Source organism: Somniosus microcephalus, chromosome 5 (genome assembly GCF_052327205.1).
Source record: "Somniosus microcephalus isolate GS21.2 chromosome 5, FLI_Smic_1.0, whole genome shotgun sequence".
In the NCBI taxonomy this organism is placed as follows: Eukaryota; Metazoa; Chordata; class Chondrichthyes; order Squaliformes; family Somniosidae; genus Somniosus; species Somniosus microcephalus.
In genome coordinates, this window is record NC_140991.1 from 190,286,870 (window position 1) to 190,299,554 (window position 12,685).

Below are 12,685 nucleotides of genomic sequence, written 5' to 3' on the forward strand. Positions count from 1 at the left end.
CCAATGTTGGAGTATGATTCCAATGCTGGAGTATGATTCCAATGTTGGAGTATGATTCCAATGCTGGAGTATGATTCCAATGTTGGAGTATGATTCCAATGTTGGAGAATGATTCCAATGTTGGAGTATGATTCCAATGTTGGAGTATGATTTCAATGTTGGAGTATGATTCCAATACTGGAGTATGATTCCAATGTTGGAGTATGATTCCAATGTTGGAGTATGATTCCAATGTTGGAGTATGATTCCAATGTTGGAGTATTATTACAATACTGGAGTATGATTCCAATGTTGGAGTATGATTCCAATGCTGGAGTATGATTCCAATGTTGGAGTATGATTCCAATGTTGGAGAATGATTCCAATGCTGGAGTATGATTCCAATGTTGGAGTATGATTCCAATACTGGAGTATGATTCCAATACTGGAGTATGATTCCAATACTGGAGTATGATTCCAATGTTGGAGTATGATTCCAATGTTCGAGTATGATTCCAATGTTGGAGTATGATTCCAATACTGGAGTACGATTCCAATGTTGGAGTATGATTCCAATGTTGGAGTATGATTCCAATGCTGGAGTATGATTCCAATGCTGCAGTATGATTCCAATGTTGGAGTATGATTCCAATGCTGGAGTATGGTTCCAATGTTGGAGTATAATTCCAATGTTGGAGCATGCTTCCAATGTTGGAGTATGATTCCAATGCTGGAGTATGTTTCCAATGTTGGAGTATGATTCCAATGCTGGAGTATGATTCCAATGCTGGAGTATGATTCCAATGCTGGAGTATGATTCCAATGTTGGAATATGATTCCAATGTTGGAGTATGATTCCAATGTTGGAGTGTGATTCCAATGTTGGAGTATGATTCCAATGTTGGAGTGTGATTCCAATGTTGGAGTATGATTCCAATACTGGAGTATGATTCCAATACTGGAGTATGATTCCAATGTTGGAGTATGATTCCAATGATGGAGTATGATTCCAATACTGGAGTATGATTCCAATGTTGGAGTACGATTCCAATGTTGGAGTACGATTCCAATGTTGGAGTACGATTCCAATGTTGGAGTATGATTCCAATGTTGGAGTATGATTCCAATGCTGGAGTATGATTCCAATGTTGGAGTATGATTCCAATGTTGGAGTATGATTCCAATGCTGGAGTATGATTCCAAAGTTGGAGTATGATTCCAATGTTGGAGTATGATTCCAATGTTGGAGTATGATTCCAATGTTGGAGTATGATTCCAATGCTGGTGTATGATTCCAATGTTGGAGTATGATTCCAATGTTGGAGTATTATTACAATACTGGAGTATGATTCCAATGTTGGAGTATGATTCCAATGCTGGAGTATGATTCCAATGTTGGAGTATGATTCCAATGTTGGAGAATGATTCCAATGCTGGAGTATGATTCCAATGTTGGAGTATGATTCCAATACTGGAGTATGATTCCAATACTGGAGTATGATTCCAATGTTGGAGTATGATTCCAATGTTCGAGTATGATTCCAATGTTGGAGTATGATTCCAATACTGGAGTACGATTCCAATGTTGGAGTATGATTCCAATGTTGGAGTATGATTCCAATGCTGGAGTATGATTCCAATGCTGCAGTATGATTCCAATGTTGGAGTATGATTCCAATGCTGGAGTATGGTTCCAATGTTGGAGTATAATTCCAATGTTGGAGCATGCTTCCAATGTTGGAGTATGATTCCAATGCTGGAGTATGTTTCCAATGTTGGAGTATGATTCCAATGCTGGAGTATGATTCCAATGTTGGAGTATGATTCCAATGTTGGAGTATGATTCGAATGTTGGAGTATGATTCCAATGCTGGAGTATGATTCCAATGCTGGAGTATGATTCCAATGTTGGAATATGATTCCAATGTTGGAGTATGATTCCAATGTTGGAGTGTGATTCCAATGTTGGAGTATGATTCCAATGTTGGAGTGTGATTCCAATGTTGGAGTATGATTCCAATACTTGAGTATGATTCCAATACTGGAGTATGATTCCAATGTTGGAGTATGATTCCAATGATGGAGTATGATTCCAATACTGGAGTATGATTCCAATGTTGGAGTACGATTCCAATGTTGGAGTACGATTCCAATGTTGGAGTACGATTCCAATGTTGGAGTATGATTCCAATGTTGGAGTATGATTCCAATGCTGGAGTATGATTCCAATGTTGGAGTATGATTCCAATGTTGGAGTATGATTCCAATGCTGGAGTATGATTCCAAAGTTGGAGTATGATTCCAATGTTGGAGTATGATTCCAATGTTGGAGTATGATTCCAATGTTGGAGTATGATTCCAATGCTGGTGTATGATTCCAAAACTGGAGTATGATTCCAATGTTGGAGTATGATTCCAATGTTGGAGTCTGATTCCAATGTTGGAGTCTGATTCCAATGTTGGAGTATGAATCCAATGTTGGAGTATGATTCCAATACTGGAGTATGATTCCAATGTTGGAGTATGATTCCAATGTTGGAGTATGATTCCAATGTTGGAGTATGATTCCAATACTGGAGTATGATTCCAATACTGGAGTATGATTCCAATGTTGGAGTACGATTCCAATGTTGGAGTACGATTCCAATGCTGGAGTACGATTCCAATGTTGGAGTATGATTCCAATACTGGAGAACGATTCCAATGTTGGAGTATGATTCCAATGTTGGAGTATGATTCCAATACTGGAGTATGATTCCAATGTTGGAGTATGATTCCAATGTTGGAGTACGATTCCAATGTTGGAGTATGATTCCAATGCTGGAGTATGATTCCAATGTTCGAGTATGATTCCAATGCTGGAGTATGATTCCAATGTTGGAGTATGATTCCAATGTTGGAGAATGATTCCAATGTTGGAGAATGATTCCAATGCTGGAGTATGATTCCAATGTTGGAGAATGATTCCAATGTTGGAGTATGATTCCAATGTTGGAGTATGATTTCAATGTTGGAGTATGATTCGAATACTGGAGTATGATTCCAATGTTGTGGTATGATTCCAATGTTGGAGTATGATTCCAATGCTGGAATATGATTCCAATGTTGGAGTATGATTCCAATGTTGGAGAATGATTCCAATGTTGGAGTATGATTCCAATGTTGGAGTATGATTCCAATACTGGAGTATGATTCCAATGTTGGAGTATGATTCCAATGCTGGAGTATGATTCCAATGCTGGAGTATGATTCCAATGTCGGAGAATGATTCCAATGTTGGAGTATGATTCCAAGGTTGGAGTATGATTCCAATGTTGGAGTATGATTCCAATGTTGGAGTATGATTCCAATGCTGGAGTATGATTCCAATGTTGGAGTATGATTCCAATACTGGAGTATGATTCCAATACTGGAGTATGATTCCAATGTTGGAGTATGATTCCAATGTTGGAGTATGATTCCAATGTTGGAGTATGATTCCAATACTGGAGTATGATTCCAATGTTGGAGTATGATTCCAATGCTGGAGTATGATTCCAATGTTGGAGTATGATTCCAATGTTGGAGTATGATTCCAATGTTGGAGTACGATTCCAATGTTGGAGTATGATTCCAATGTTGGAGAATGATTCCAATACTGGAGTATGATTCCAATGCTGGAGTATGATTCCAATGCTGGTGTATGATTCCAATGTTGGAGTATGATTCCAATGTTGGAGTATGATTCCAATGTTGGAGTATGATTCCAATGTTAGAGTATGATTCCAATGTTGGAGTATGATTCCAATACTGGAGTATGATTCCAATACTGGAGTATGATTACAATGTTGGAGTATGATTCCAATGTTGGAGTATGATTCCAATGTTGGAGTATGATTCCAATACTGGAGTATGATTCCAATGTTGGATTATGATTCCAATGTTGGAGTATGATTCCAATGTTGGAGTATGATTCCAATGTTGGAGTATGATTCCAATACTGGAGTATGATTCCAATGTTGGAGTATGATTCCAATGTTGGAGTATGATTCCAATACTGGAGTATGATTCCAATGTTGGATTATGATTCCAATGTTGGAGTATGATTCCAATGTTGGAGTCTGATTCCAATGTTGGAGTATGATTCCAATGCTGGAGTACGATTCCAATGTTGGAGTATGATTCCAATGCTGGAGTATGATTCCAATGTTGTAGTATGATTCCAATACTGGAGTATGATTCCAATGCTGGAGTATGATTCCAATGTAGGAGTATGATTCCAATGTTGGAGTATGATTCCAATGTTGGAGTATGATTCCAATACTGGAGTATGATTCCAATGTTGGAGTATGATTCCAATGCTGGAGTATGATTCCAATGCTGGAGTATGATTCCAATGTTGGAGTATGATTCCAATGTTGGAGTATGATTCCAATGTTGGAGTATGATTCCAATGTTGGAGTATGATTCCAATACTGGAGTATGATTCCAATGTTGGAGTATGATTCCAATGCTGGAGTATGATTCCAATGTTGGAGAATGATTCCAATGTTGGAGTACGATTCCAATGTTGGAGTATGATTCCAATGTTGGAGTATGATTCCAATGTTGGAGTATGATTCCAATGCTGGAGTATGGTTCCAATGCTGGAGCATGATTCCAATACTGGAGTACGATTCCAAAACTGGAGTATGATTCCAATGTTGGAGTATTATTCCAATGTTGGAGTACGATTCCAATGTTGGAGTATGATTCCAATGTTGGAGTATGATTCCAATACTGGAGTATGATTCCAATGTTGGAGTATGATTCCAATGCTGGAGTATGATTCCAATACTGGAGTATGATTCCAATGTAGGAGTATGATTCCAATGTTGGAGAATGACTCCAATGCTGGAGTATGATTCCAATGTTGGAGAATGATTCCAATGTTGGGGTGTGATTCCAATACTGGAGTATGATTCCAATGTTGGAGTACGATTCCAATGTTGGAGTACGATTCCAATGTTGGAGTACGATTCCAATGTTGGAGCACGATTCCAATGTTGGAGTACGATTCCAATGTTGGAGTACGATTCTAATGTTGGAGAACAATTCCAATGTTGGAGTATGATTCCAATGTTGGAGTATGATTCCAATGTTGGAGTATGATTCCATTGTTGGAGTACGATTCCAATGTTGGAGTACGATACCAATGTTGGAGTATGATTCCAATACTGGAGTATGATTCCAATGTTGGAGTATGATTCCAATACTGGAGTATGATTCCAATGTTGGAGTATGATTCCAATGTTGGAGTATGATTCCAATACTGGAGTATGATTCCAATGTTGGAGTATGATTCCAATGTTCTAGTATGATTCCAATACTGGAGTATGATTCCAATGCTGGAGTATGATTCCAATGTTGGAGTATGATTCCAATGTTGAAGCATGATTCCAATGTTGGAGTATGATTCCAATGCTGGAGTATGATTCCAATGTTGGAGTATGATTCCAATGTTTGTGTATGATTCCAATGTTGGAGTATGGTTCCAATGCTGGATTATGATTCCAATACTGGAGTATGATTCCAATGTTGGAGTATGTTTCCAATGTTGGAGTATGATTCCAATGCTGGAGTATGATTCCAATGCTGGATTATGATTACAATGCTGGAGTATGATTCTAATGTTCGAGTATGATTCCAATGCTGGAGTATGATTCCAATACTGGAGTATGATTCCAATACTGGCGTATGATTCCAATGTTGGAGTATGATTCCAATGTTGGAGAATGACTCCAATTTTGGAGTATGATTCCAATAATGGAGTATGATTCCAATACTGGAGTATGATTCCAATGTTGGAGTATGATTCCAATACTGGAGTATGATTCCAATGTTGGAGTATGATTCCAATGTTGGAGAATGATTCCAATGTTGGAGTAGGATTCCATTGTTGGAGTACGATTCCAATGTTGGAGTACGATTCCAATGTTGGAGTATGATTCCAGTCCTGGAGTATGATTCCAATGTTGGAGACTGATTTCAATGTTGGAGTATGATTCCAATGTTGGAGTACGATTCCAATGTTGGAGTACGATTCCAACACTGGAGTATGATTCCAATGTTGGAGTATGATTCCAATGCTGGAGTACGATTCCAATGCTGGAGTACGATTCCAATACTGGAGTACCATTCCAATACTGGAGTATGATTCCAATGTTGGAGTATGATTCCAATGCTGGAGTACGATTCTAATGTTGGAGTACGATTCCAATGCTGGAGTATGATTCCAATACTGGAGTATGATTCCAATGCTGGAGTACGATTCCAATGTAGGAGTACGATTCCAATGCTGGAGTACGATTCCAATGTTGGAGTACGATTCCAATGTTGGAGAATGATTCCAATACTGGAGTATGATTACAATACTGGAGTATGATTCCAATGTTGGAGTATGATTCCAATGTTGGAGTACGATTCCAATGTTGGAGTATGATTCCAATGTTGGAGTATGAGTCCAATACTGGAGTATGATTCCAATGTTGGAGTATGATTCCAATGCTGGAGTATGATTCCAATGTTGGAGAATGATTCCAATGTTGGAGTATGATTCCAATGCTGGAGTATGGTTCCAATGCTGGAGCATGATTCCAATACTGGAGTACGATTCCAAAACTGGAGTATGATTCCAATGTTGGAGTATTATTCCAATGTTGGAGTACGATTCCAATGTTGGAGTATGATTCCAATACTGGAGTATGATTCCAATGTTGGAGTATGATTCCAATGTTGGAGAATGATTCCAATGTTGGAGTAGGATTCCAATGTTGGAGTACGATTCCAATGTTGGAGTCCGATTCCAATGTTGGAGTATGATTCCAATGCTGGAGTATGATTCCAATGTTGGAGTATGATTCCAATGCTGGAGTATGATTCCAATGTTGTAGTATGATTCCAATGTTGGAGTATGATTCCAAAGTTGGAGTATGATTCCAATACTGGAGTATGATTCCAATGTTGGAGTATGATTCCAATGCTGGAGTATGATTCCAATGCTGGAGTATGATTCCAATGTTGGAGTATGATTCCAATGTTGGAGTATGATTCCAATGTTGGAGTATGATTCCAATGTTGGAGTATGATTCCAATGTTGGAGTATGATTCCAATACTGGAGTATGATTCCAATGTTGGAGTATGATTCCAATGCTGGAGTATGATTCCAATACTGGAGTATGATTCCAATGTAGGAGTATGATTCCAATGTTGGAGAATGACTCCAATGCTGGAGTATGATTCCAATGTTGGAGAATGATTCCAATGTTGGGGTGTGATTCCAATACTGGAGTACGATTCCAATGTTGGAGTACGATTCCAATGTTGGAGTACGATTCCAATGTTGGAGTACGATTCCAATGTTGGAGTACGATTCCAATGTTGGAGAACGATTCCAATGTTGGAGTATGATTCCAATGTTGGAGTATGATTCCAATGTTGGAGTATGATTCCAATGTTGGAGTACGATTCCAATGTTGGAGTATGATTCCAATACTGGAGTATGATTCCAATGTTGGAGTATGATTCCAATACTGGAGTATGATTCCAATGTTGGAGTATGATTCCAATGTTGGAGTATGAGTCCAATACTGGAGTATGATTCCAATGTTGGAGTATGATTCCAATGTTCTAGTATGATTCCAATACTGGAGTATGATTCCAATGCTGGAGTATGATTCCAATGTTGGACTATGATTCCAATGTTGAAGCATGATTCCAATGTTGGAGTATGATTCCAATGCTGGAGTATGATTCCAATGTTGGAGTATGATTCCAATGTTTGTGTATGATTCCAATGTTGGAGTATGGTTCCAATGCTGGATTATGATTCCAATGTTGGAGTGTGATTCCAATGTTGGAGTATGATTCCAATGCTGGAGTATGATTCCAATGTTGGAGTATGATTCCAATGTTGGAGTATGATTCCAATACTGGAGTATGATTCAAATGTTGGAGTATGTTTCCAATGTTGGAGTATGATTCCAATGCTGGAGTATGATTCCAATGCTGGATTATGATTACAATGCTGGAGTATGATTCTAATGTTCGAGTATGATTCCAATGCTGGAGTATGATTCCAATACTGGAGTATGATTCCAATACTGGCGTATGATTCCAATGTTGGAGTATGATTCCAATGTTGGAGAATGACTCCAATTTTGGAGTATGATTCCAACAATGGAGTATGATTCCAATACTGGAGTATGATTCCAATGTTGGAGTATGATTCCAATACTGGAGTATGATTCCAATGTTGGAGTATGATTCCAATGTTGGAGAATGATTCCAATGTTGGAGTAGGATTCCAATGTTGGAATACGATTCCAATGTTGGAGTACGATTCCAATGTTGGAGTATGATTCCAGTCCTGGAGTATGATTCCAATGTTGGAGACTGATTTCAATGTTGGAGTATGATTCCAATGTTGGAGTACGATTCCAATGTTGGAGTACGATTCCAACACTGGAGTATGATTCCAATGTTGGAGTATGATTCCAATGCTGGAGTACGATTCCAATGCTGGAGTACGATTCCAATACTGGAGTACCATTCCAATACTGGAGTATGATTCCAATGTTGGAGTATGATTCCAATGCTGGAGTACGATTCTAATGTTGGAGTATGATTCCAATGTAGGAGTACGATTCCAATGCAGGAGTACGATTCCAATGCTGGAGTATGATTCCAATACTGGAGTATGATTCCAATGTTGGAGTACGATTCCAATGCTGGAGTATGATTCCAATACTGGAGTATGATTCCAATGCTGGAGTACGATTCCAATGTAGGAGTACGATTCCAATGCTGGAGTACGATTCCAATGCTGGAGTACGATTCCAATGTTGGAGTACGATTCCAATGTTGGAGAATGATTCCAATACTGGAGTATGATTACAATACTGGAGTATGATTCCAATGTTGGAGTATGATTCCAATGTTGGAGTACGATTCCAATGTTGGAGTATGATTCCAATGTTGGAGTATGAGTCCAATACTGGAGTATGATTCCAATGTTGGAGTATGATTCCAATGCTGGAGTATGATTCCAATGTTGGAGAATGATTCCAATGTTGGAGTACGATTCCAATGTTGGAGTATGATTCCAATGTTGGAGTATGATTCCAATGTTGGAGTATGATTCCAATGCTGGAGTATGGTTCCAATGCTGGAGCATGATTCCAATACTGGAGTACGATTCCAAAACTGGAGTATGATTCCAATGTTGGAGTATTATTCCAATGTTGGAGTACGATTCCAATGTTGGAGTATGATTCCAATACTGGAGTATGATTCCAATGTTGGAGTATGATTCCAATGTTGGAGAATGATTCCAATGTTGGAGTAGGATTCCAATGTTGGAGTACGATTCCAATGTTGGAGTACGATTCCAATGTTGGAGTATGATTCCAATGCTGGAGTATGATTCCAGTACTGGAGTATGATTCCAATGTTGGAGTATGATTCCAATGTTGGAGTACGATTCCAATGTTGGAGTACGATTCCAATACTGGAGTATGATTCCAATACTGGAGTATGATTCCAATGCTGGAGTACGATTCCAATGTTGGAGTACGATTCCAATGCTGGAGTACGATTCCAATGTTGGAGTACGATTCCAATGTTGGAGAATGATTCCAATACTGGAGTATGATTACAATACTGGAGTATGATTCCAATGTTGGAGTATGATTCCAATGTTGGAGTACGATTCCAATGTTGTAGTATGTTTCCAATGTTGGAGTATGAGTCCAATACTGGAGTATGATTCCAATGTTGGAGTATGATTCCAATGCTGGAGTATGATTCCAATGTTGGAGAATGATTCCAATGTTGGAGTACGATTCCAATGTTGGAGTATGATTCCAATGTTGGAGTATGATTCCAATGCTGGAGTATGATTCCAATACTGGAGAATGATTCCAATGTTGGAGTATGATTGCAATGTTGGAGTATGATTCCAAAGTTGGAGTACGATTCCAATGTTGGAGTATGATTCCAATGTTGGAGTATGACTCCAATGTTGGAGTATGATTCCAATACTGGAGAATGATTCCAATGTTGGAGTATGATTCCAATGCTGGAGTATGATTCCAGTAATGGAGAATGATTCCAATGTTGGAGTATGATTCCAATGTTGGAGTATGACTCCAATGTTGGAGTATGATTCCAATGTTGGAGTATGATTCCCATGTTGGAGTATGATTCCAATACTGGAGTATGATTCCAATGTTGGAGTAAGATTCCAATGTTGGAGTACGATTCCAATGTTGGAGTACGATTCCAATGCTGGAGTACGATTCCAATGCTGGAGTATGATTCCAATGTTGGAGTATGTTTCCAATACTGGAGTACGTTTCCAATGCTGGAGTACGATTCCAATGCTGGAGTACGATTCCAATGCTGGAGTACGATTCCAATACTGGAGTACGATTCCAATGCTGGAGTACGATTCCAATGCTGGAGTACGATTCCAATGCTGGAGTACGATTCCAATGCTGGAGTACGATTCCAATGTTGGAGTACGATTCCAATGTTGGAGAATGATTCCAATACTGGAGTATGATTACAATACTGGAGTATGATTCCAATGTTGGAGTATGATTCCAATGTTGGAGTATGTTTCCAATGTTGGAGTACGATTCCAATGTTGGAGTATGATTCCAATGTTGGAGTATGATTCCAATACTGGAGTATGATTCCAATGTTGGAGTATGATTCCAATGCTGGAGTATGATTCCAATGTTGGAGAAGGATTCCAGTGCTGGAGTATGATTCCAATACTGGAGTATGATTCCAATGTTGGAGTATGATTCCAATGTTGGAGTACGATTCCAATGTTGGAGTATGATTCCAATGTTGGAGTATGATTCCAAGGCTGGAGTATGATTCCAATACTGGAGAATGATTCCAATGTTGGAGTATGATTCCAATGTTGGAGTATGATTCCAAAGTTGGAGTACGATTCCAATGTTGGAGTACGATTCCAATGTTGGAGTATGATTCCAATGTTGGAGTATGACTCCAGTGTTGGAGTATGATTCCAATACTGGAGAATGATTCCAATGTTGAAGGACGATTCCAATGTTGGAGTACGATTCCAATGTTGGAGTACGATTCCAATGCTGGAGTACGATTCCAATGCTGGAGTATGATTCCAATGTTGGAGTATGTTTCCAATACTGGAGGACGATTCCAATGCTGGAGTATGATTCCAATGCTGGAGTATGATTCCAATGCTGGAGTACGATTCCAATACTGGAGTACGATTCCAATGCTGGAGTACGATTCCAATGTTGGAGTACGATTCCAATGCTGGAGTACGATTCCAATGTTGGAGTACGATTCCAATGTTGGAGAATGATTCCAATACTGGAGTATGATTACAATACTGGAGTATGATTCCAATGTTGGAGTATGTTTCCAATGTTGGAGTACGATTCCAATGTTGGAGTATGATTCCAATGTTGGAGTATGATTCCAATGCTGGAGTATGATTCCAATACTGGAGAATGATTCCAATGTTGGAGTATGATTCCAATGTTGGAGTATGATTCCAAAGTTGGAGTACGATTCCAATGTTGGAGTCTGATTCCAATGTTGGAGTATGACTCCAATGTTGGAGTATGATTCCAATACTGGAGAATGATTCCAATGTTGGAGTATGATTCCAATGCTGGAGTATGATTCCAGTACTGGAGAATGATTCCAATGTTGGAGTATGATTCCAATGTTGGAGTATGACTCCAATGTTGGAGTATGATTCCAATGTTGGAGTATGATTCCCATGTTGGAGTATGATTCCAATACTGGAGTATGATTCCAATGTTGGAGTATGATTCCAATGTTGGGCTATGATTCCAATGTTGGAGTACGATTCCAATGTTGGAGTACGATTCCAATGCTGGAGTACGATTCCAATGCTGGAGTATGATTCCAATGTTGGAGTATGTTTCCAATACTGGAGTATGATTCCAATGTTGGAGAATGATTCCAGTGCTGGAGTATGATTCCAATACTGGAGTATGATTCCAATGTTGGAGTACGATTCCAATGTTGGAGTACGATTCCAATGTTGGAGTATGATTCCAATGTTGGAGTATGATTCCAATGCTGGAGTATGATTCCAATACTGGAGAATGATTCCAATGTTGGAGTATGATTCCAATGTTGGAGTATGATTCCAAAGTTGGAGTACGATTCCAATGTTGGAGTCTGATTCCAATGTTGGAGTATGACTCCAATGTTGGAGTATGATTCCAATACTGGAGAATGATTCCAATGTTGGAGTATGATTCCAATGCTGGAGTATGATTCCAGTACTGGAGAATGATTCCAATGTTGGAGTATGATTCCAATGTTGGAGTATGACTCCAATGTTGGAGTATGATTCCAATGTTGGAGTATGATTCCCATGTTGGAGTATGATTCCAATACTGGAGTATGATTCCAATGTTGGAGTATGATTCCAATGTTGGGCTATGATTCCAATGTTGGAGTACGATTCCAATGTTGGAGTACGATTCCAATGCTGGAGTACGATTCCAATGCTGGAGTATGATTCCAATGTTGGAGTATGTTTCCAATACTGGAGTATGATTCCAATGTTGGAGTATGATTCCAATGTTGAAGTATGATTCCAATGCTGGAGTGTGATTCCAATGCTGGAGTATGATTCCAATGCTGGAG

General features: G+C 39.0%; 1 protein-coding gene across 3 annotated transcripts in view; it reads right to left on the reverse strand.

Moving 5' to 3' along the window:
- Positions 1 to 12,685, reverse strand: part of LOC147117492 (zinc finger protein 385D-like) — an 885,325-nt gene that overhangs the window by 567,390 nt on the left and 305,250 nt on the right. The gene's annotated exons all lie outside the window — the stretch shown is intronic.